Source organism: Myodes glareolus, chromosome 4, assembly GCF_982192425.1.
Source record: "Myodes glareolus chromosome 4, mMyoGla1.1, whole genome shotgun sequence".
NCBI lineage: Eukaryota > Metazoa > Chordata > Mammalia > Rodentia > Cricetidae > Myodes > Myodes glareolus.
The window spans coordinates 23,676,135-23,697,609 of record NC_142029.1 but is presented as its reverse complement, the minus strand read 5'-3'; the positions used below and the strand labels follow the sequence as shown (position 1 = coordinate 23,697,609).

The window sequence follows — 21,475 nt, the reverse complement described above, 5'->3', positions numbered from 1 at the left end:
TTCAAATAATGTGAAGGATTAAAGTAAGAAAAGGCAAATCGTTTCCAATTCTATGGTGAGGAAGAAAAAGCCACAATTTCTGACTTAGATGACAATGATGGTATTTTTGAGTCTGCTCTATAAACTTCATGCTGAAACACACACACACACACACACACACACACACACACACACACACACACCATCCCTTAAGCTGGCCTCTTACTTTCCTTCTCTCTTGAGCTGCTTCTCAGAATAGTAAATCTGGGCTTTTTTTTAGGGGGGGGGTGTCTTGTTTAGTTTGGTTATTTGTGATAGGGAGAAGTAGGACTCATGAATGAATGCATAAAGGAAGTGAAAGTGTTCATCAAGTAGCCAGAGTGGTGAAGCACAAAGCCTTTTTCTGTACAGACTTTTACATAATAACTCCACAGAGGAAAAATGATATTGAATAATATCATATGGGACCAGGGTGGTAGTGTACACCTACCTGTAAAGCATTCAAGAAGATAAGGTAGGGAGATTTAAAACAAAACAAAAATTGTATATGGAGTCAGGCATGGTGGCGCACACCTTTAATCCCAGCACTCAGAAGGCAGAGACAAGCAGATCTCTGTGAGTTCGAGATCACCCTGGTCTACAAGAGCTAGTTCCAGGACAGCCAGGACTATTACAAAGAGAAACTCCGTCTCAAAAAACCAATACCAAACAAACAAACAAACAAACAAAAAAACCTGGTGTATGATCTTTTCTCTAAAATTATAAATTTCCAGTATTTAAGTTCATTTTAGAACTACCTCTAGGTATATGTCATTTTCAGCAGGTACATTTCATTATATTAGGTATACATTACTTTCACCATTACTCTTCCCCACCTTCCTCAACATTTACTTTGATATGGACTATGCTCTCTATACATTTTATGAGTTCTCTCATTTTCAGTCTCTTTCCCACTCAATAAAGGTCTAGGTGTGAACAGGAAACATAATTATGAAAGGAAACTAACAACCCAATTAACCAACTACTAGAAAATTCTGATGAAAGAATCTACAAGGAAGCTATCAATGACAATCTTATTCTCAAAGGTGGCATAAAGAACAGATAATCTGAGTATTCTAAAACCTACAACTGTCTTTTCAGAAGGGCCATAATTACTGGCATTTGAAGGACAGGCTTGAAAACAGGGTTGAATTTCAGTTTCAGTAAGTTAAATAGTGTAAAGTTTCACTTGAGTTTCACTGAACAGAGTTCCCCCTTTACATAACTCCAGATACCTTTGCAAATTCCAATTCAGCTCCTACCACCAGAACACTCACATCAAATGTTCAGCTCCAGTGACAGTGACGTGAATCCTGCCCTGTGCTTTCCCTAGGAAAGACTACCATTTTCTAATCTCGGGCGTCAAGAGTACACTAAACATACAGTATATGATTATCACCCGAATACAGCAAGAAGTTCTTTGACCATCTACTCTTCCCTAGCAGAACATGAATTCTCTGAGAGTAGGCAATAATACCGCCCTACTCTGAAAACACTTGTTTTAGCACAGTCCTTGGCATTACACAGGCAGTACATAAATGGCTGCTTAAAAAGAGATGTCATACTGGGAATATAGCTCAGTGGTAGAGTACTTGCCTAGAATGTCTTTGGGCCAATCCTTAGCACTGGAGTAAAAAAAAAAAAAAAACACCACCACTAAGGGGGAGTCTATTCTGGAGGATAGCATGGGTTACATAACAAGTCTAAGGCCAGCCTGAGCTACATAGTAAGTCTACAACAAGAAATTAATATATTAATGATGATTTATATTAATAAATATAAATATTAATATACAGGCATTCATAGAACAAGTTAAACTACAAATTCTATACATAGGGTACCTCTAACAACACTCGCTTTCACTTAAAAATGGGAGAAATGTTTATGGCTTTTGTAATTATCACCTATGAATAGGGAGTGTAAAAATTTAAGTTTTCTGGTATTATCTAAAGACACAGAGTTTTCTTTTTTCATTTAAAAATTAATTTTATTTTTCATCATCTAGTATCCTTTTATAAGTACCAACTTTCAGAATGTCTATTTGTTATACACACCTATCTTTGGCAAGCTGTAAATCCTATCCTATTCCACAAAACTAAGGCTGAGAGTCATGTTCAGTGAAACCTTGGTTTCATTTGCCTGAGCTGACTAGACCAGGCAGAAAACACTTTCCTCATACTAGATTTTCTCTTAGGGATGTAGGATGAGATCACAGAATCATGAGACAATATATGAATTTAGAAGTCAGAAGACAGCCTGACAAAGACACACAGGCCTTTAATCCTAGCACTGGAGGCAGAGGCAAGTGGATTACTATGAGCCTGAGGCCAGAATGGTCCCAGGTTAGCCAAGTTGCATTGGGAGACCTCGTCTCGAAACAACAAGAGCCAGAAGACATGTCTACCACACACAGTGGTGAAAGACAACATGCAGAGAGACAAAGATGAAGCGACGAGTAGAGGCATGGGAATCTCTCTAGTCCAGAGTGCTGCGACAGAAACTGCTGATTGCTGGGGAGTGTCCAGCTCAGGTTCGTGCTCTTTCAAGTATCCTTGTCATTAATTCCTGTTTTGAATGAATTAGTCTAAATTTTGTTTCTACTGCCTACAAACAAAAGAAAGCTAACAAACAACAACCCTCAAAACCCAAAAAAAGATCATGGGCATTCTAAATCACTCTTGTAATCCCTGCATTCAAGAGGAGGAAGAGACAGGAAGATTATTCCAAGTTTAAAGCAGCCTCGACTATATATAGGACAGTTGGAACTACATAGTAAGACCCTGCCTTTAAAAAAAAAAGTCGAAAAATATTAAAATAGGTTAATCAGAAACGAGTCTTATTTTTTAAAATATCTATGAACCTAGAAACTTCTATTACTCCTTAGCCTAAAAGAATGAAAAGTATTTATCAATAAGAGCAGGTTCAAACAACAGTCCATGGATCCAACTTCAGTAAAATTACTGCCAAGACAGCAACATGAATATATAGTATTACAAAGCTGGGGAGGTAGCTCAATGATAATACACTTGCCTAGAGAGCACAGGTACCCAGGTTCAATCCCCCATACTACATTTTTAAAAATACACATTTAAATAAAATATTATTACAAAGTTGTGACATCCAGGGAAAATTGCAGATGGAAGGATAGAGTATATCTTATAGCTTATTTGAATGAGGGGGGGTTAATTCTTCAGACAGTGTCTCACTTTACAGGTCAGGCTGGCCTAGAACTCATCATGTTCCTGCCTCAGCCTCTACTGTACTGAGATGTTATAGGTATTTGCCACCATATCAACTTAAATTATTTTTTACAGAAAAAGATAGTATCACTTAACTATAATATTGACTAAAAAGGAGGTGAGGGTCAACTTTTCTATTGATAAGAGCCAGTTCTATTTAACAAACCAAAATATAATTTCAGTTATCCCTCTTTACCTACATCCATTTTCTTAAAAACATGATACTTAAGAGTCTGCAACTGAAATACTCAATGCTAAGATAATGGCCTTTTAAAGAAAGCAGTTCTAGACACCACAATCATTATATGCTATAAGCGTCTAACACAAGACTGATACATCAAAATTTCCACAGTAATTTGATAATAGTTTGTTAGAATTTTTCTTTAGCAACTTTAGACCTTTTAGGGAAAAAAATCTAGTTTCTACAACAAAAATTTTCAAATGAATTCTGAAGAGGAATGAATATCAGTAATTTTGTACTGTTCCTATAATCATAATAAGACAAACTTTCATATAATCAAAAACAGTGAAGAAACACCTATAAATTTAATAGCAAACTCAGATATAAAAATAAAACAAACAGGACTTCCATCAATTTGACAAGATTATACAGATGGTTTTAGTATTCAGAACAAAATAAGGAATGCTAAATCTAAGGAAAAAAGGATTCTGAAATAATAAAAAATGACTATAAGTAAACAAGTCTTAACAATTTGCAACAATGGAAGACAGAATATTGATCATTTCTAACGTCTTATATTACTTCTGGAAAATGGTTACTGATATTTACATCTGGTTGAAATTATCCAATATTCTGTTATCTTATTCTAAAACAAACAGTGAAGGTATACTGGGCATGTCTGGCTCAGAAGTATAATGTTTTACTCTCATTCTACCCGTCTGTTCAGCCCCCTCACACCTTAATCCATATCTGGAAAAAGTTGGTTAAATGCCAAACAGACTAAGTGAAGCTTAAAAGGAAATGGTATTCCTAGAGTTCTAGCAGAACTACTAAGAAAAGCATGCTGAATTTTAAATAAGTAACCAATTATGTAGTATAATTAAGAAATGCTAATTATCATCAATGTCAATTTCACATGTGTGGCAAGATGCCAAAGATGGAGTTGCTAGAAAAAGGGGACTTAGACTCAACTTTTCAGGACATTCTGAAAAATTAGAAATGTTATCTTTCACTGTAAGATTAGGCTTCCTTGGTGTATTCCTTCACTCACTGATTCAAAGCCTAATGCTGGAAACAGACACATAAATTAAAATACTCTAAAGTTAACAATAGCTTGAATAGGTTGTTCACTAGGTACCAGACATTGTTTTAAACACTTTATTTGCATCACCAAATTTAAGTGTCACAGCTTTATAAAAGCATCTTTTTCCCAATTTTACATGGGAGGAAACTTAGGTACAAAGAAACAGAAGCAAAGTCAGGTTCCAATCCCATACCCAGTGATCTTTAGCCAACTACTTGGTACTCCCTCTCATACTACAATAACTGACCCAACAAATTTTTTAATTGCATTTATTTGTTTATCTTCTGTGTTGCATGTGTGTCACAGCACATATGGAAGGTCAGTGGACAACCTTCTAGAGTTAGTTTTCTCCAAAATGCAGGCCTGGGGAGTCAATTTGGGTTGTCAGAGCTTGGCAGCAAGCACCCTTTACCAACTGAGTCATCTTTCTGGCCCCTCCACAAATTCTCATTGACTGACTTCTCTGGACTTGAAATATAACAAAGTAGTTGCGGGTTATTCCAGGAGGGCCCAATAATCCATATACGAGAAGACTTTATGGAGGAAGTAATAAGGCCCTAACTGATTCTTAAAGGATATAAAGGACTTAGCCTGACAAAACAAAAAGGAAGGGAGCAATGACATCATTGCAGGCAGAAGGACCATGGCAGCAATGCAACACTCCAGAAATAACACATATATTCAAGGAAACTTCAAGACTTACTGCTATAAGGCTAGAGTGGAAATGGAAAGTAGAAATTATAAGAGTTAAGATTAGAGTCAGACAAAGGCCAAATTGTGGAGAATTTTAATGACACATGATAAGGAGTGCTGGCTTCATCCAGTTGACAAGTGAGGAATTTTCAATTGGTGTCTAAGACATATCATTCTGGCAATTCTGAAGAAGTTAATTTCAGGAAGACAAAACTGAAACAAGAAGACCAGTGAGAATAAAACAGTTCCCAATAAGGAAAGCATTGGAGTAAGGATGCTATGGAAGTTTCTGATTCAAAATGATTTAATGGACAGAGAGATGGTTCTGTGGATAAAGGCCGCTGCCACCAAGCTTGAAGATCAGAATTTAAACTCTAGGAACCATAGGTAGAAGAAAAGAACTCCAGCAAATTGTCCACTGACCTTGATATTCAGGTACATGCATGGATGTCAGCCTGGGGTACACGTACCCAAATAAACAGAGATTTCAGCAGGGCAGTGGTGGTGCATGCCTTTAAATCCAGCACTCAAGAGGCAGAGGCAAGCAGATCTCTTTGAGTTCAAGGCCAGTCTGGTCTACACAGTGAGCTCCAGGACAGGCAAGGCTACACAGAGAAACTCTGTCTCAAAATTAATAATAATAATAATAATAGAGATTTCAGTGAATGTGTGGATATAAAAAAGAGAGTGAGACATAAGAAGGACTTGTATACAATTACTAAAAGCCTCTTCCTTGAATTATGAAGTCAATAGAAGTCCAAGATATCTCTGAAATACAACAAAATTAATAAAAGCAGAAGTTTATGAAAGTAAATAAGTTCAATTTGAATAAGAGCTTGAGGAGAGGATGACAAGTTAGATAAGGCATTGCAATCTTAATCAACAGTAACTGTTCTAAAAAGTTAGAAACATCAAAGAAAAAATAATAAAGAAGAAAAGAGGAGGGAAAAGAAAAGTGGGCTTCTCTAACATTTGTAAATATCCTGATAATATTTTAAAATAAGCAAAACAACTTTTTGCAAATAAGTAAGAAAAAGGCCAAGTAGAAAATATGTAAAGAAGGGGATGGAGAGATGGTTCAACCAGGAAGAGTGCTGGCTGATCAACCATGAGGGCCAGAGTTCAGATTTTAGAAGCACATAACAAGCCAGGCATCCCATGCATGCCTGTAATCCCAGATCCCAAGGAAAAGAGAAACAGGAGAATCAGTGAGGCTTACCTACACAAGAAAACATAATTCCTCAGTTCAAGAAGAGACCCCACCTCAAAGAGACAGGCAGAGAGTACCAGAAAAAAACACCTCCCTGACCTGAGTTTGCAAACAACTGCACTCTCTCACACACTTGCACATACACTCACACAGATACATAAACACACACAAACAATCTTTTTTTTTTCTTTTCTTGATTTTTTTTTTGAACAGGGTTTCTGTGTAACCTTGGCTGTGCTGGAATTCATTCTGTAGAGCAGGCTGACCTCGAACTCACAGAGATCCGCCTGCCTTTGCCTTCTCAGTGCTGAGATTAAAAGCATGCACCATCACTGCCTGGCCAACAAATCTATTTTAAGAAAAGAAAACATGTAAAGGATAGGTACACACAAATTACTGAAGAGATGACCAAAAATAAGCACACAGAACAAAAATCAAAAGCTGTTTTATTTACATCAAGCAGAGTAGCAAAAAACAAAACCTAACACCTGGAATGCATATACAGAAAGGGAAATACACATGGTTGTCAAAATCTTATAAATAATTTTAAAATGGAAAAAAAAATCTATCCTAGAACTCAGTAATTTCACAATCAGGTCCATGACCTGGAAAAACTCTAGTATGTTGCTTTAAGACAGTGATTCTCAACCATCCTAATGCTGCGACCCTTTAATACAGCTCCTCATGTTGCGATGACCCTAACCATAAAGTTATTTTTATTGCTATTTCATAACTGTAATTTTGCTACTGTTATTAATGGTAAGGTAAATATTTGATACATGGGATATCTGATATGTGACCCCTGTAAAGGTCATTTGACCCCCAAAGGGGTCACAACCCATAGGTTGAGAGCCGACACTTTAAGAAATAAAGGGATATTAATGAGGCATGGATTATATTAGACAAAAATAAGGATCATGTAAATGAGCATTATTAGAAGACATAATAATTGGCAGTTCAGTACATTCATTAACTGGAACCTACACAGCAATAAAAATGAATCAACTGGACCTAAAGTAGCAATAGAGACAGAGTAAAATGAAGAAGATTCAATAATTGTATAACAGGACACAACAATATCAATACCTATCTAAATTTATTAGTATTTGAAGAAGAAAAAAGAGAGAGTATCAGACATAGTAGACATGGCTTGTCTCCCCGCCCCCCCCCTTTTTTAAATGTAGCTCTGGCTTTCCTGGAACTCACTGTGTAGACTGGGTTAGCCTTGAACTCACAGCAATGTGCCTGCCTCTACCTCCTGAGTGTAAAGGCATGCAACACTATGCTCAGCTGACATGATTTGCTTAATTACTGTTCTATTGCCATGACAAGGGAAAAATACAAAAGAAAGCATTTAATTGGAGTATCCCAGTTCCAGAGGGTTAAAATTCATGATCATCATGCCAGGGAGCAAGGCAGCAGGTAGGCATGGTGACGGAACAGCAACTGAGAGCTTACATCTGATCTACATGCACAAGACAGAAAGAAAGAAAGCTAACTGGGAACGGCATGGCTTTTGAGACCTCAAAGCCAGCCTCCAGTGACACACCTCCTCCAACAAGGATACACTCCTAATCCTTCCTAAACAATTCCACCAACTGTGGTTAAAGTCTTCAAATTTATGAGCCTACGGGAGCCACTCTCAGTCAAATTACCAAACTTTTTTTTTCAAGTTTATATAAATAAACTCACTTAATTTTTATAAAAACCTTATTAAATGAGCATTTCTACTGATCCTATTTGATGGGACAAATAGTCACCAGGGATAGACTTTAAATAACTTTAATATTTAACTTTAAATAACTATAAAACCATTATATAGTAAAGTCAAGATTCAAACCAAGGGGACTGGAGAGAGGGCTCGGCAGTTTAAGAGTGCTTACTGCCCTTGTAGAGGACCTGAGTTCGGTTCATAATACTCATTTCTGTAGCTCATAACTGTTTGTAACTCCAGTTCTGGGGAGCCAACACCCTCTTCTGGCCTCTGCAGACACCAGGCATGCCCTTGGTGCATAGTCATGCATGCCAGCAAAACACTCATTCTCATAGAAAACAATTTTTAAATTGTTTTCAAAGATTCAAACCAAGGAAGTATGGCCCTAATCTATACTTTATTTTTCTTAATAAAATTTCAGGGTTACATTCAAAGTATTTGGTTTCATCATGACATTTTCCATACAAATGTCATTATACTTTGTTCTCAGCACTCAGAATAGAGCTGGGAGCTCCAGCCTTGGGGAAGGAGGGACAGTGAGATCAGGAATTCAAGGCCAAGGCAGTCTTCCTTCCAGCCGGATCTACATGAGGCCCTATCTGAAAACAAAGACCAGGCGCCAGAATGATGCTACGTTCATTATTCGGGTTAAAAAGTGAGAAGGGAGATGGAGAGGAATGGAACTGGAAGGAACAAAAAGGATTGCAACTTCATATAAATTATAAAGTTTCTATATTGCTCTTTTAGAATTCAGTGTGGTAACTGTGATATACATAGTTCTTTTATATTAAATATAATAGCTGAAGCAAAAATGAAAAATGTCAACATTTTATGTAGGCATGTGGGTGTGCACTACATATTTTGGTAGTTGAGTTTATTTTTAAAACTTTTCAAGAAGAAAAATGTCTCATCTCCAAAACAGCACTTACAGTTAGTAGGGCATGACAGCCATGTCTATAATCACAGCTGTCTGAAAGAGGAGGGAAGAAGCTGGGAAGCTCAAGGGATAAACTGTCTCCAAAACCAGTAAGAGACCTGGAGATGTAGTTCATTGGGGTAAAGTCTCTACTACCCAGGCATGAGGATCAGAGTTTTGAACTCCAGCACCCACATAAAAGACTGGGTGAAGTGGCACAGATCTGTCTCCCCGATGCTGGGTAGTGGCAGAGAAAAGCTGATCTCAGGAACTCAGCAGTCAGGCAGTCTAGTCAATTGGTAGGCTCTGGGTTCGTTGAGAGACCCTGTTTCAAAAAGTGACTGAAGAAGGCATCTGATGCCAACTTCTAGCCCCACAACACACACACACACACACACACACACACACACACACACACACACACACATTATCAAACAAAAGTTATCACAGGACTAAAAATAAATTTCTGATCTCCATATTTCAGGTTTACTTAAACACACTTCAAGCAGAGCCATGGTGGTGCACACCTTTAACCCAGCACTCGGGAGGCAGAGGCAGGCAGATCTCTGTGAGGCCAGGCTGGTCTACAGAGCAAGTTCCAGGACAGGCTCCAAAGTTAAACAGAGAAACCCTGACTCAAAAAACCAAAAACCAAACCAAACCAAACCAAACCAAAACAAACACTTCAACATGAAATCAAATGTTCCAAAAGTGTATTTGAAAAATGGGTGTCTAAAACCCAAAACAATTTACCATTAGGAAAGTTACAAAAGGATATGAATACCCGGGGGAAAAAAAGATCCTACTGAGCATTAACAGTGAGACAGGAAAAGCAGGGGACACATGTACTGATGACCCCAAAAGCAAACAAAGCTTCTCAGGCAGGGTTGGAGGGCAGAAGTCATGTTTTATTCACCTTTGTATCCTCAGTAACTAGCAAAATATTGATATCTCTTAAACGTCCCAATGTCGTTGCCTAATAACTAATAAAGTAATGAGGAAAAAACTGAGTACATTATCAATAGGTGGCCTTTCAATATAGGGCAGTTAGTGCTAGAACTATAAAGAACCTCGGTTAATGTGCACAGAGGCAACCCATAGACATAAAAATGAACTCAAGGTTGGCTCTGACAATTCTCCTAAATAACTAGTTGTTTCTGTTACTGTGAGAGCACATGCACACCATATTCTGCTAACAAGAGGGCAGTTTCCTTGTTGAACCACAAGATTTTCAATATTTTCTCTTAACTCTTTAATGTCACTTTGTGATTATAAGCACAGCAATTTAGCTGAATGATTATATATATAATCCCAGCACTCATGTGGTTGGTCAGGAGGCTCTCAAGTTTCATGCCAAAATAGTATTGCAAATAGAAGCTTTACAAAGCTCTTTCAGACTCCAAAGTGATATCAATGATATACAGTAATAAAGTATAGCTGGACTCTCTTCACTCCACCCCACCAATTCTACTGAACAAAAAACCCATTGGGGATGGAGGGAATAGAAAGAAAGGAAGAACTTGATTCACTTTTTCTTTAGTATTGCCTTCTTTTACCTCTAGCAGGAAAGGATGAAAACCTGGAAAGATAAATCTCTGACATGGGAGAAAGCAGAAATGGCAAGTCGGTCTTCCTGCTGGAGTCACTTATGTTTTACATTTACAATTATGAGACACCAGTGTAAACAAGAATGAAAGATCTGTAAAATAACAATCAACTCTATCTTTAATGATGGTTATGAAAAACTAGGCTCCCAAAAGCAGAAGGCTTATGATTCTACAAACTAAAATTAAGGTAGCTTGCATCATGCAGGAAGAAAATATTGTTTTCTTCTTTGTTACATGTTTACTGTTTTCTGAATGAATTAATGTGACGTACTCTGTCCCTTCCTTCATATAACTTCCCAATTATGCTAAACAGCATTCAAGTTGTCAGAAATGGGACCATAGTTCCAAGGAACTTAAGAATCAGTAACTACTTAAACCGGTGGTAATTCCTGTGGAAGAGCTCAAACCAGCACCAGGTTCCTGGTTCTCTTGCACAGACAGATAAGTTATAATGCTTTACTAAACTTCAAAAATGTAAACTTGTGCATGTAAGCTTGAAACGCAAGCCAAAATTTGTTCCTTCTTATTCCCAATATTAGGCTGGTGTCAAGATCAATTAACTTCTCTCACAAGCACATTCTTTCAAAATTCCACAGTGAAGTAGGTCTGTGTTTAATCATTCGGGGGGGGGGGGAGAGAATTATGTAACACATATAGAATGATGATGGTAACTATATCTTATTCTAGACTCTTGCTGGGAGCTGCAGTTCAAAGGGAGCTTGTGAAAATGAAAAGCTGCCTCAAATGTCTCCCCCAAACAAAACAAAGTCCCCATAAAAGAAATCAAATACAATCTTATTTTACGTTCGATTAGAAATCAAATAGATCAGAAATTCTATTCACTTTTTTCAGGAGCTGTATCCCAGAACTACTACAATCATAAACTGAACAACTTGTCCAAGAATCCTTACTTATTAACCAAACTTTGGTCCTCCAGAGACTCCTTTTTATCTCAAATGCACTACGATAGCTTAGTGTAACCTGTGCTACGATGTTTACAGGTGTCTCCACCTCCTTCCCCCTAGGAAAGAGGAGGCAGAATGGGATAGGCAGAAAATAGAATGAGGCTGTGTATATACACTAAACAAAAGCTTGTAATCGTGTAATACTGTTTCTTTTACGCCTGGGCTATCCTTTTCATTCATGTCCAATACATTTAAAAGAATAATATATTCACAGTGTGACACAATTTCTGCCCTCCCGTGTCTCTGGCTGGCTGACACCCGCTTTCCCCGCAAATAAATACAAGCCTGTTGATGGAATGCTTGCTCCGCTTTGCAAACAAGAAATAACTGTCCTGTAAGACAAATAAAAACCCTCTCTATGGCTCCGAGGCCAACCATACGTCTGAATGAAAAGCACACTGGAGCAACAACAGCCAAATTTCTCAGTACGTCCTGTCATTTAAAAGCACCATAACGAAGAGATATCGCTGCGACCCAATTTTAGGTCATAAGCCTTTTTTGCCCCTTTTCTTTTCTCTCCCCCATCCCTCCCCCAGAAAGAGATAAACTTCAAAAGGAGTGGTGATGACCAAGAATTACACACACACACACACACACACACACAGTAAAGAAAAAAAAAACTGTCCAACTTGGACGCTGGCCGGGGCTCACGTGGAACCTGAGCCCCGGCTGGGCCCCGGCATCTGGGCTGTGCAGCCGAGCGGCCGCGGGAAAGCAGCCCCCGCCGCGGTTTGAAACCTGGAGCAGGTGGGATTCCAGGATGCCACCTTACGTAACGGGCTTGTCAAAAATCCCAGTTTCAGGACCTCCCCCCCTGGTCCGCCCCCGCCCCATCACCCCCACAACAACAGCCCCAGGCCAACCCCGAATGGCCAATCTGGAAAGAGCCCCCGGAGTCCCGCGCGCGTACCCACACGGAGGCGCGCGAACGCTATCGCCATCCTCCCTGACGGCCGGAGTCCTTCCAGGCAGCTGCCCGCGCCTAGCGGCCCTCCGAGTCCTATCGCCCTGCTCGCCGTCCCCCTTGCCAGTCAGCTCCCCAGGGCCGTGACAGCTCCCCACGCCACCGATGCCCACGCCGCCGCCCCTGTCACTCACCTCCCCGCCGACCCCCGCGCGAGCGCCGGGAAGAGCCCGAAGCGCGGGGTCCGATCCCTTCACGCCCGCGAGCGGGACACGAGGGGGCTGAATGCCGCGGCGCTAGCAGCCTGCTTAGCTCATCCCCTGGCCCCGGCGCTCCGCCCTGCCGTCTCAGTCAGACGGGACTCCCCCTCCCCGCGCGGTCGCCACTGCCTCCGCCTCCTTCCACAGCGCCAGCCGCCAAACCCGCCGCGGCCGGCGCCATCTTGGGAGTGACGGAAAAGGCGAGGAGGCGGGGGCTGTGGCCTCGCAGACCAATCACAGGCCGAGTCTGAGCCGAGGGGCAGGAGAAGCCGGCCAAGGGGGTGGGTCGTAGAGGAGGGGGCTAAGGAGGACCCCCGCAAGTGGGCGGGTCCGGAGGCGGGGCGGGCCCGGGCTGGCTGATGACGCGGCGTGTAGTTGGGGAAACGCGCTGTGGTTCCCCTTCTGGTAGGGAGATCCCGAGCCCCTGGCGAGTGTGAGCAAGGAGTACTGTACCTTCCTCTTTCACCATCAAGTCACAAGGATCCAGCTCTGGCCAACGTGTTTCTTCCTTCCTCCCCTGCACTGCACAGTCCTTGCCTGCTAGAGCTTGGTGCAGCGGTCTGAGCTGAAAACCGCCCACCAAAGTCATTCGGATTCTGCAGGAAACCCCCTGAGCGGTTAGCAACCACCAGTAGCTTTCAGTCCCGAGGTAGAAGGTCAGGGAAGAGGGGAAATTCAGAGGGGTTCTCTGAAAACCGCCTTGATAAAACACCTATTGTTGACTGAAGGGGTGTCCATTACATTGATTAATTGGATATGGCCTACTTAAACCGGTGTACGGCTCCACCGTTAATGGTTATTGGCAGGTTGCCTTTGAAAAATGAGGATAATAAAGGTTGATTACCTCTACAGGGTTACTCAGAAATGCTATAGTGTATGCTTAAAAATATTGAATAATGATGGCTGTTATTCCAAGGACAAATGAAGAAAGAAATAAGATCTTAAAAATTCCCCCCGGGTTCAAGTTAATCTATGCAAAACAGGCTTCACCTTTTTACTAACCGAGATATTGGTTTTATTTTATACCTCTGTACTCATTCATTCATTCATTCCGACAGCATTGTTGGAAAACCCAGCAGAGGGGACACAATGGTCAGGGAACCAGAAAAGGGCTGCTTTCAGGGACTTGCAGTCTAGTGGGGGAAGGGCAACAAAAAACAAGTATACTTCACACTTGAAGAAGAAGCATGAAGGTTACGGGAAGAATTCTGGGTAGAAAATAACAGAAACCAGAGGGGGCAAGCATATGCCCATCTGAAGCTCAGGAAGAAGGCAGTAACGGGAGAAAGGCCCTGGAGAATTGAGTAAAGCAAAGAGATCGTGCAGAGAACCTGCAATAGGGAGGAGCTTGGCTTTTAGAACAGAGTGGAATTCCTGTTGCAGGGAATGTGTTTTGCCTGGAGAAGCCTTACATTAGACTGGAGAGGGAGTGGAGGACTTACTTGTATCAAGCCCAGAAAGACCTAGAAACAAGACCGGCTTTGATTCTAACTGCAGGTTGAAGCCACTGGATGGTAAGTAGTGAGGAAAGGAGATAGGAACAGTGAGTGGGGCTTGAAGCATGACATCAATATTTACATTCCGGGCAACATATAGACCAGAGAACCTGACTGAAAGGTTTTTAAAAATCTAAGTTTGAGCCTCTTCAACACCGAGTTGACTAAAAATGGTTCCAATTGTTTTAAAATGTATGGGCATCACATAATATTGTGGAGAGAAAAACACTAATTCATTGAAAATTATTGAATGATAACCATCCATCCATCCTTTCTTCCTTTCTTTTTTCTTTCCTTCCTTCTTTCTTTTTTCCTTCCTGAGACAAAGTTTCTCTGCATAGCCCTGGTTGTTCCAGAACTCTATAGACCAGGCTGGCCTTGAGCTCAGAGATCTGAGTGCCTCTGCCTCCTTAGCACAAGTATTAAATTGTATGTCACCATTCCTGGCTTGATACCATTTATTTTTAAGCATTTTATTTATCATCTTGCAATAATGTATAACTGTCTGTACAGATCAATACTATTTGATGTATGTTATACTCTTTTTATTGATTTTAGGTGGTAATCCGTGTTAGTCAGTCATTTCTGCCCAGTGTATAATGTTTGATACTATAATCCCAAATGTTTTTTTTAGTAAGTATTTTTCCTTTATTTTTATTTTATGCCCACCACATGCCTACAGTGCCTGAGGAGACCAAAGAAAAACAAATCTTTTAACTTGGTTGGATCTTTCCTCCCTGCTGCCAATGTCATCCACAATGTTTTTATCCCCAGTGTGAGGACATGGCTATCTGCCAATCGATGGTTACTAGAGAGAGTCTATGTCATAAAGGGGTACAAATAAACTTTTAGGGGAGATGGATGTGTCTATCTTGATTGCATTGTTGGTCACAGGTATATACATAAGTCAAAGTTATTAAGTTGCATCTCCATTAGACTTCAATAGCACTACTTAAAAGCTTTTGCTTTTTCACATTTTCTTCTAAGATAAGGTCACTATGTAGCCCAAACTGGTGTCAAACCCATTGCAATTCTCCCGTCTCCACCTTCCAAGTGCTGGGATTACATGCTTGTGCCACCACGCCCAGTTTATTCTGGGATGGAACCCAGGGATTGATGCTAGGCAAACACTTTAGCAACTGAGCAATACTCCCTGCTTTAAAAAAAAAAACAAGCAAAAACCTTTTTAAGGGTTCAGTTGGTAACTCCTGTTCTTTTTCCATTGTCCATAGACTTAGCCATTAATTGGTTTGATTGTTGTGAAACATACCCAGTCAGTTCCACTTTAAAGGGTATCTTAGCATATTAGAATATCAGCACTACAAAGCACTTTCAGTTGAGCTATAGATACATCCATCCATGTTATGGAGTTCCAGTTAAAATATCATAAACGTATAGTTGCAAGATTAGCTTATAGCATGGGATTCTTTAAAAGTTTCAAAAGTTGGGGTGGAGAGAGAGTTCAGCTGTTAAGATGCTTACCTTGAAAGAATGAAACCAAGTTCAAACCGCAGAATGCACCTAAAAAATTCTGGACGTGGTGGCTGTGCTGGTTTTCACCAACTTGACACAAACTAGAGTCATCTGAGAAGAGGGAATCTCAATTTAGAAAATGCCTACATCAGATTGGCCTGTAGGCAAAACTATATGGCATACTCTGATTAGTGGTGATATAGGAGGAGGGCCCAGCCCACTCTGGGAGGTGCCACTTCTGGGCAGATGTTCCTAGGTTTAATAAGAAAGCAGCTGAGTGAACCATGGAGAGAGGAAGCTAATAGGCAACATTCCTCTGTGGTTCTGCTTCAGTTTCTGCCTCCAGGTTCTGTGCGGAGTCCCTGTCCTGACTTCCCTCAATGATGAACTGTGATGTGGAAGTATAGGAGGAAATGTCCTCCCCAGGTTGATTTCAGCTCGCATTTTATCATAGCAGTGAAAAGGAAACTAGAGCTTGGGCATAGCCCGTGCAATCTCAGCACTGGGGAGGTGGGGACAGGTATTTGTATGTGTGTAGTTGCATATATGTGACCAATATACGTGTGTGTGTGTGTGTGTGTGTGTGTGTGTGTCTAGGCCAGAGATCAACTACAATATCATTCCTCAGGTGTTGGTCACATTTTTTTAAAAAAAGTTTATTATTAAAAAGAAAATTACTGGGTGGTGGTGGCGTACACCTTTAATCCCAACACTCAGGAGCCAGAGGCAGGTGGATCTCTGTGAGTTCAAGGTCAGTCTGGTTTACAGAGTTAGTTCTAGGATGGCCAAGGCTACACAAAGAAACCCTGTCTCAAAAACCTGAAAAACAACCAAAGAAGTTGCAAGTAAAATAGCAGGGTTTCTCATTGCCCTGGGGTTGCCAAATAAGTGAGGCTTACTTGGCAGGGATCCACCCGTTTCTACTTCCCCAGCACTGGGATAAAAGCACATGCCACCATACCTGGTCTCTCAATTAGAGTGTCTATTGCTGTAACAAAACACCATGACAAAGACAAGCTGGGAAGGAAAGGGTTTATTCAGCTTACACGCCCATATCACTGTTCATCATCAAAGGAAGTCAGAGTAGGAACTCAAACAGGTCAGGAACCTGGAGGCAGGAGCTGATGCAGAGGCCACAGAGGGGTGCTTCTTACTGGCTTACTCCACGTGGTTGCTTAACCTGCTTCCTTATAGAATCCCGGATCACCATCCCCGGGGGTAGTATCACCCACAATGGGCTAGGTCTGCCCCCATTAATCACTAATTAAGAAAATGCTCTATAGGCTAGTCCATAGCCAGATCTTATGGAAGCATTTTCTCAATAGAGGTTTCTTGCTCTTAGATGACCTAGCCAATACACCTGGGTTTTTTTATGGGGGTGCTGTAGATCAAACTCAGTTTCTCATACTTGAGCAGTAAACACTTCACCAACTGAACTGTCTCTCTAGCCCCATAATTTCTGTCTCTTGGAAAGAGAATTATATCAAGATAGCAGAGGCTCAGATGTAACAGAAGAGTGTTTGCCTATTTTTATACAGGAGACTCCATGCTTGACCTCAAATACTTTAAAAATACATTTTTACTATGTGTTATATGTATAGGTGCTTTGCCTGCATGTGTGTTCCTATACTATGTGAATGTCTGGTGTCCACAGAGATCAGAGGAAGGTATCTGATCCCCTGGTATTGTAGTTAAAGATGCTTGTGTGCCACTCTGTGGGTGCTGGGAATCGAACTCATGTCCTCTGGAAAAGAAACAAGATCTCTTAAGCACTGAGACTTCTCTCCAACCTCTCAAGTACTTTTTTTGATATTATAAATAAGTTTTTCTGTTGCTTTAAGCAAACGAAAACAATAGACAACCAATAAGGAGCACAGTGTTTAGGAAGTGCCTTGAAGTGCTGCAGAGCCCTTAACAGTCAGATCTCAAGTCCTGGCAACATTCCAGGCATGTGCCACTACAGTTATAGCTAAAGAAACTTAAGCCCCAATGTGTCTTAGACACGGGGCTCTAACAGTATAGACGGGAACCAGATAGAAAAACATGGCTTAGAAATCTCAGCCCCATGCCATTTCTGAAATGATGTCATCCCTTTACACCTGGAACTCTATCTGGCTGTTTCTAGGAAGTTATTTTAAAACACTGTAGTTCAAATGATGCATGAAGGAAAACGATGAAAGCAGTAACCATTTATAGCACTGGGAGCACAAGCTGTTTTACAGCCTAGTCCTGTCCACCTGTTAAATTTGGTACTTTAATTGCTCTGCCAGACGTTTCAATGGCTTTTTAAATGAAAACCTGTAGCCTTAAAGTCATCCTTGCTATCTGTGCCACAGGGCTTCCTCACGGGTGTGAAAACCTTCCAGCAGCCATTTATGAGCTTTCACAAACTCTTTGGATGATTTCCAAAGCAGAATCCACATTTGCCAAATTGTACTCATTGTGAAACAGTGTGAGAGTGACATTGTCGCGTATTTAACCCACAAGCTGAAATGGTCCATCAGTAATTTATTCCTTTAAATAGACCAATCTGGTGTGATTCTTTTTGAAATACAATGTATCTGACAATTTTAAAGAATGACAGTGAAGAATGTTATCATAGCAATGACCAATTCTAGAACTGGTGAGGTGGCTCAGCCAATAAAGGCACCTGCCAAGAAGCTTCCTGATCTGAGTTGGAGCCCCAGGACGTACATGGTGGAAGAAAAGAACAAGCTCCTCCAAAAGTTGTATGTACACACAAACACACACACACACACACACACACACACACACACACACACACTAAAATGTAATAATCAAAAAGACATTATCAAGTATAAACCTGATGATTGAGGAAATAACCAAGAGCAGTCTGGGCCACTGGTGGCCCCGCTCTTGCGTGGCTACCTCAGCTTGCGTGGCCACCTAAGGCATCATCTTTGGCTCAGTGCTTTTTCATAGCTTTGACAATGACCACTTCTCAACCTTCTTCTCAAATGAGTAACTTCACCTCTTCCAACAATGCCTCAAAAATGCAGCTTTGACTTTTGGAATTATCTTCAAGAAAAAGTTATTTCTAAGCATTGTGTTCTCATCTGGGCCGCCTGACTCTGAGCGCTAAGACAATATTCTAACTTTTAACAAGTTCACTTCAGCCAGCATTTACATTCCAAATACCATGAAAAACACAGAAGGAACATGGCAGCCCATAAATAGGAACACCCAAGAGGCAAAAGGCAGGCTTCCAGAGAGCGAGCTTTAATAAGAGTCAAACGGCGACAAGTTGCACACTAAGCAGACTCAATCATTGCTGCGGAAGCCCAGGGGACTGAATACTCACTGTGAAGACTGATGGTGGGAAAAGAGTAATGTTTGACCCAATCCTGACATATCTTTCTTAGACTTTCTACAGAGCTGAGGACATCATGGGGCTGAGGGTGGGTCGAAGTTGAAAGGCATTTTTTTTCCTTTGAATTTTTATAACAAATACAAAACCTGAAAGAGATGCTCGTAAATGAGTCCAGCACTTGGACTGTCATGGGAGTGGCCAGAGGCTCAAGTCATTTGGGAGGATGGATATCTGTGCTGACTTGCAGGAAATATGAGTCTGCATTTCTCATCTGCTCAGCACGAGACATGCAGCCTGGAGATTTGGAACAAATCAGACGCCAGCTTGCTTTCTTTTATTGACTGGTCCAGACACACATCCTGCAAAGGGACAAGGGGACACCTTTTATTGTCAAGGCTTAAGGAAATCAGCAGAAAAGGGAAACACCTGTAATTAAAAAAGAATAAACTTGGGGAAAGGGCAGCTCCTGTTTTCCATATAAGTCCTTAGAGTGGGAGACACATCTTAAATGCATATTTTTTCCCTACATGTTAGTATTTTATAATGAACTGTCTCCTGCTATTTCAATCAAAAATGCACCTGAAAGTCAACATTTTCAAAGGAGCTCATTATTTTTGTCCCAAACCTGTTATTCCTATATTCTGTAGTTACTGGCCAGGCATGGCAGCACACAACTTTAGTCCCAGCACTAGAGAGACAGGCAGGAAGATCTTTGTGAGTTAGAGGTTAGCATGGTCTATGTAGTGAGTTCTAACATGACCAGAGCTACATAGACACTGTTTCAGAAAAAAAAAAAAGATTATTATGTGCTGGAGAGACAGTTCAGTGGTTAAGAGCACCTGTGGTTCTCGCAGAAAACCTGGGTTCAGTTCCCAGCATCCACATGGTGGATCACAACCATCCTTGACTCCAGCTCGAGGAAGGTGGGTAAAACATGACACCCTCTTTTGATCTCCATGGGTACCAGGAATGTGTGTTATGCATACATACATACATGGAGGCAAAACACTCAAACAAATAAATAAAACTAAAATATCTTATTTGTGTGTGATGTCTGTAGTGAGTTGCACAGGTACAAAGGTGGCACCCATGTGGACATCAGGGGACAGTGTGTAGAGTATGCCGTTTGCTAGGGCTTTAGGGCTCAAACTCCTATCATCACGCTTCTACGGCAAGCACTTCTGCTCAAGAAAGCATCTCACTGGAGCCTCTTTCTTCTACTTTGAGACAGGGTCTCTCAGTGAATCTGGAGATTGCCAATTGGCTGGACTGACTGGCCAGGGAGCTCCTGGGATCCACCTGTCTCTGCCTCCTCAATGCTGGCCTTCCTTGTACTTCCTACTGCATGGCTGTGGGGGTCTGATTGATGTCCTAGTTTACCAACTGAGCATCCTTCCAGCTCCTGTATTTCTTGAACGGTACTCACCATGCATTTAGTCACAGAAGTTAAAACTTTTGAGTCATCAATCTCATTTTCCCTTCATTTCTATTTTTTATTTAATGTTAGGAATTGACTCCAGGTCTTCACAGATGTTAGCCAAGAACTCCATCAACTGAACTACATCCCTAGCCATCAAGGTCTGATCTTGAAGTTACCTAAGAGGGGTGTGGTGATTTGAATGAGAATTGCCTCCATAGGCTCATATATTTGAGTGTTTGGTCTCCAGGTAGTGAAACTGTTTGGAAAGATTGAGAGGTGTGACTTTGTGACTTTGTTGGAGGAATGTTGACTGAGGTTTTCTGTCCCACCCAGTCCTTCTGCTGCCTAGTTCCCATAGTGATTAAGTCCCAAAGAAATCACACAGAGGTCTACAAAGTTATAAACTGATTGGCTCATTAGCTCAGGCTACTTATTAACTCTTATAACTTATATTAGCCTGCAACATGAAGGGTCCTGTTTGTTGGGGATTTCTGTCCTGCCTGGTACCCCCAGCTCTTTAGCCCCAAAGAAAATCACACAGAGATCTCTATAAGTTATAAAGCTGATTGGCCCATTAGCTCAGGCTTCCTGTTCACTCTTGTAGCCTATATTAACCCATTATTCTGATCTATTTCAGCCACATGGCTCGGTACCTTTTTTCAGCTGGCAGGTCACATTCTGCTTTCTCGGTGATCTGGGCAGGAGTGGGAGGAATCAACTTCCTCCTTTCCAGAATTCTCTTCTCATTGCATCATTTCTACTTCCTGTCTGGTTTTCCTGCCTATATTTTCTGCCTGGCCAATCAGCGTTTACTTAAAACATGATTGACAGAATACAGACAATTCTCCCATACCTCTAGCCCATTATTCTAGTTAGCCACATGGCTCAGTACCTTTTTCAGTGAGGCAGTCACATCTTGCTTCCTCTGCGGCTGGATAAAGGACTCCAGAGAAATGGGCCTTCT

At 41.1% G+C, this 21,475-nt stretch overlaps 1 protein-coding gene across 5 annotated transcripts in view; it reads right to left on the bottom strand.

The window, feature by feature from the left end:
• The window catches only part of Dennd4a (DENN domain containing 4A), a 109,588-nt gene extending 93,799 nt beyond the window's left edge, over positions 1-15,789 (bottom strand). For 3 of the 5 annotated variants that reach the window (XM_048423737.3, XM_085689227.2, XM_085689228.2), the window contains exon 1: positions 12,726-12,952. The gene's annotated coding sequence lies outside the window, so the exon portion shown is untranslated. Of the gene's footprint in view, positions 1-12,725; positions 12,954-15,769 lie in introns of those variants that run through there. The other 2 variants (XM_048423738.3, XM_048423740.3) reach the window with 2 other exon arrangements.
• Positions 15,790-21,475: the final 5,686 nt, after the last annotated feature.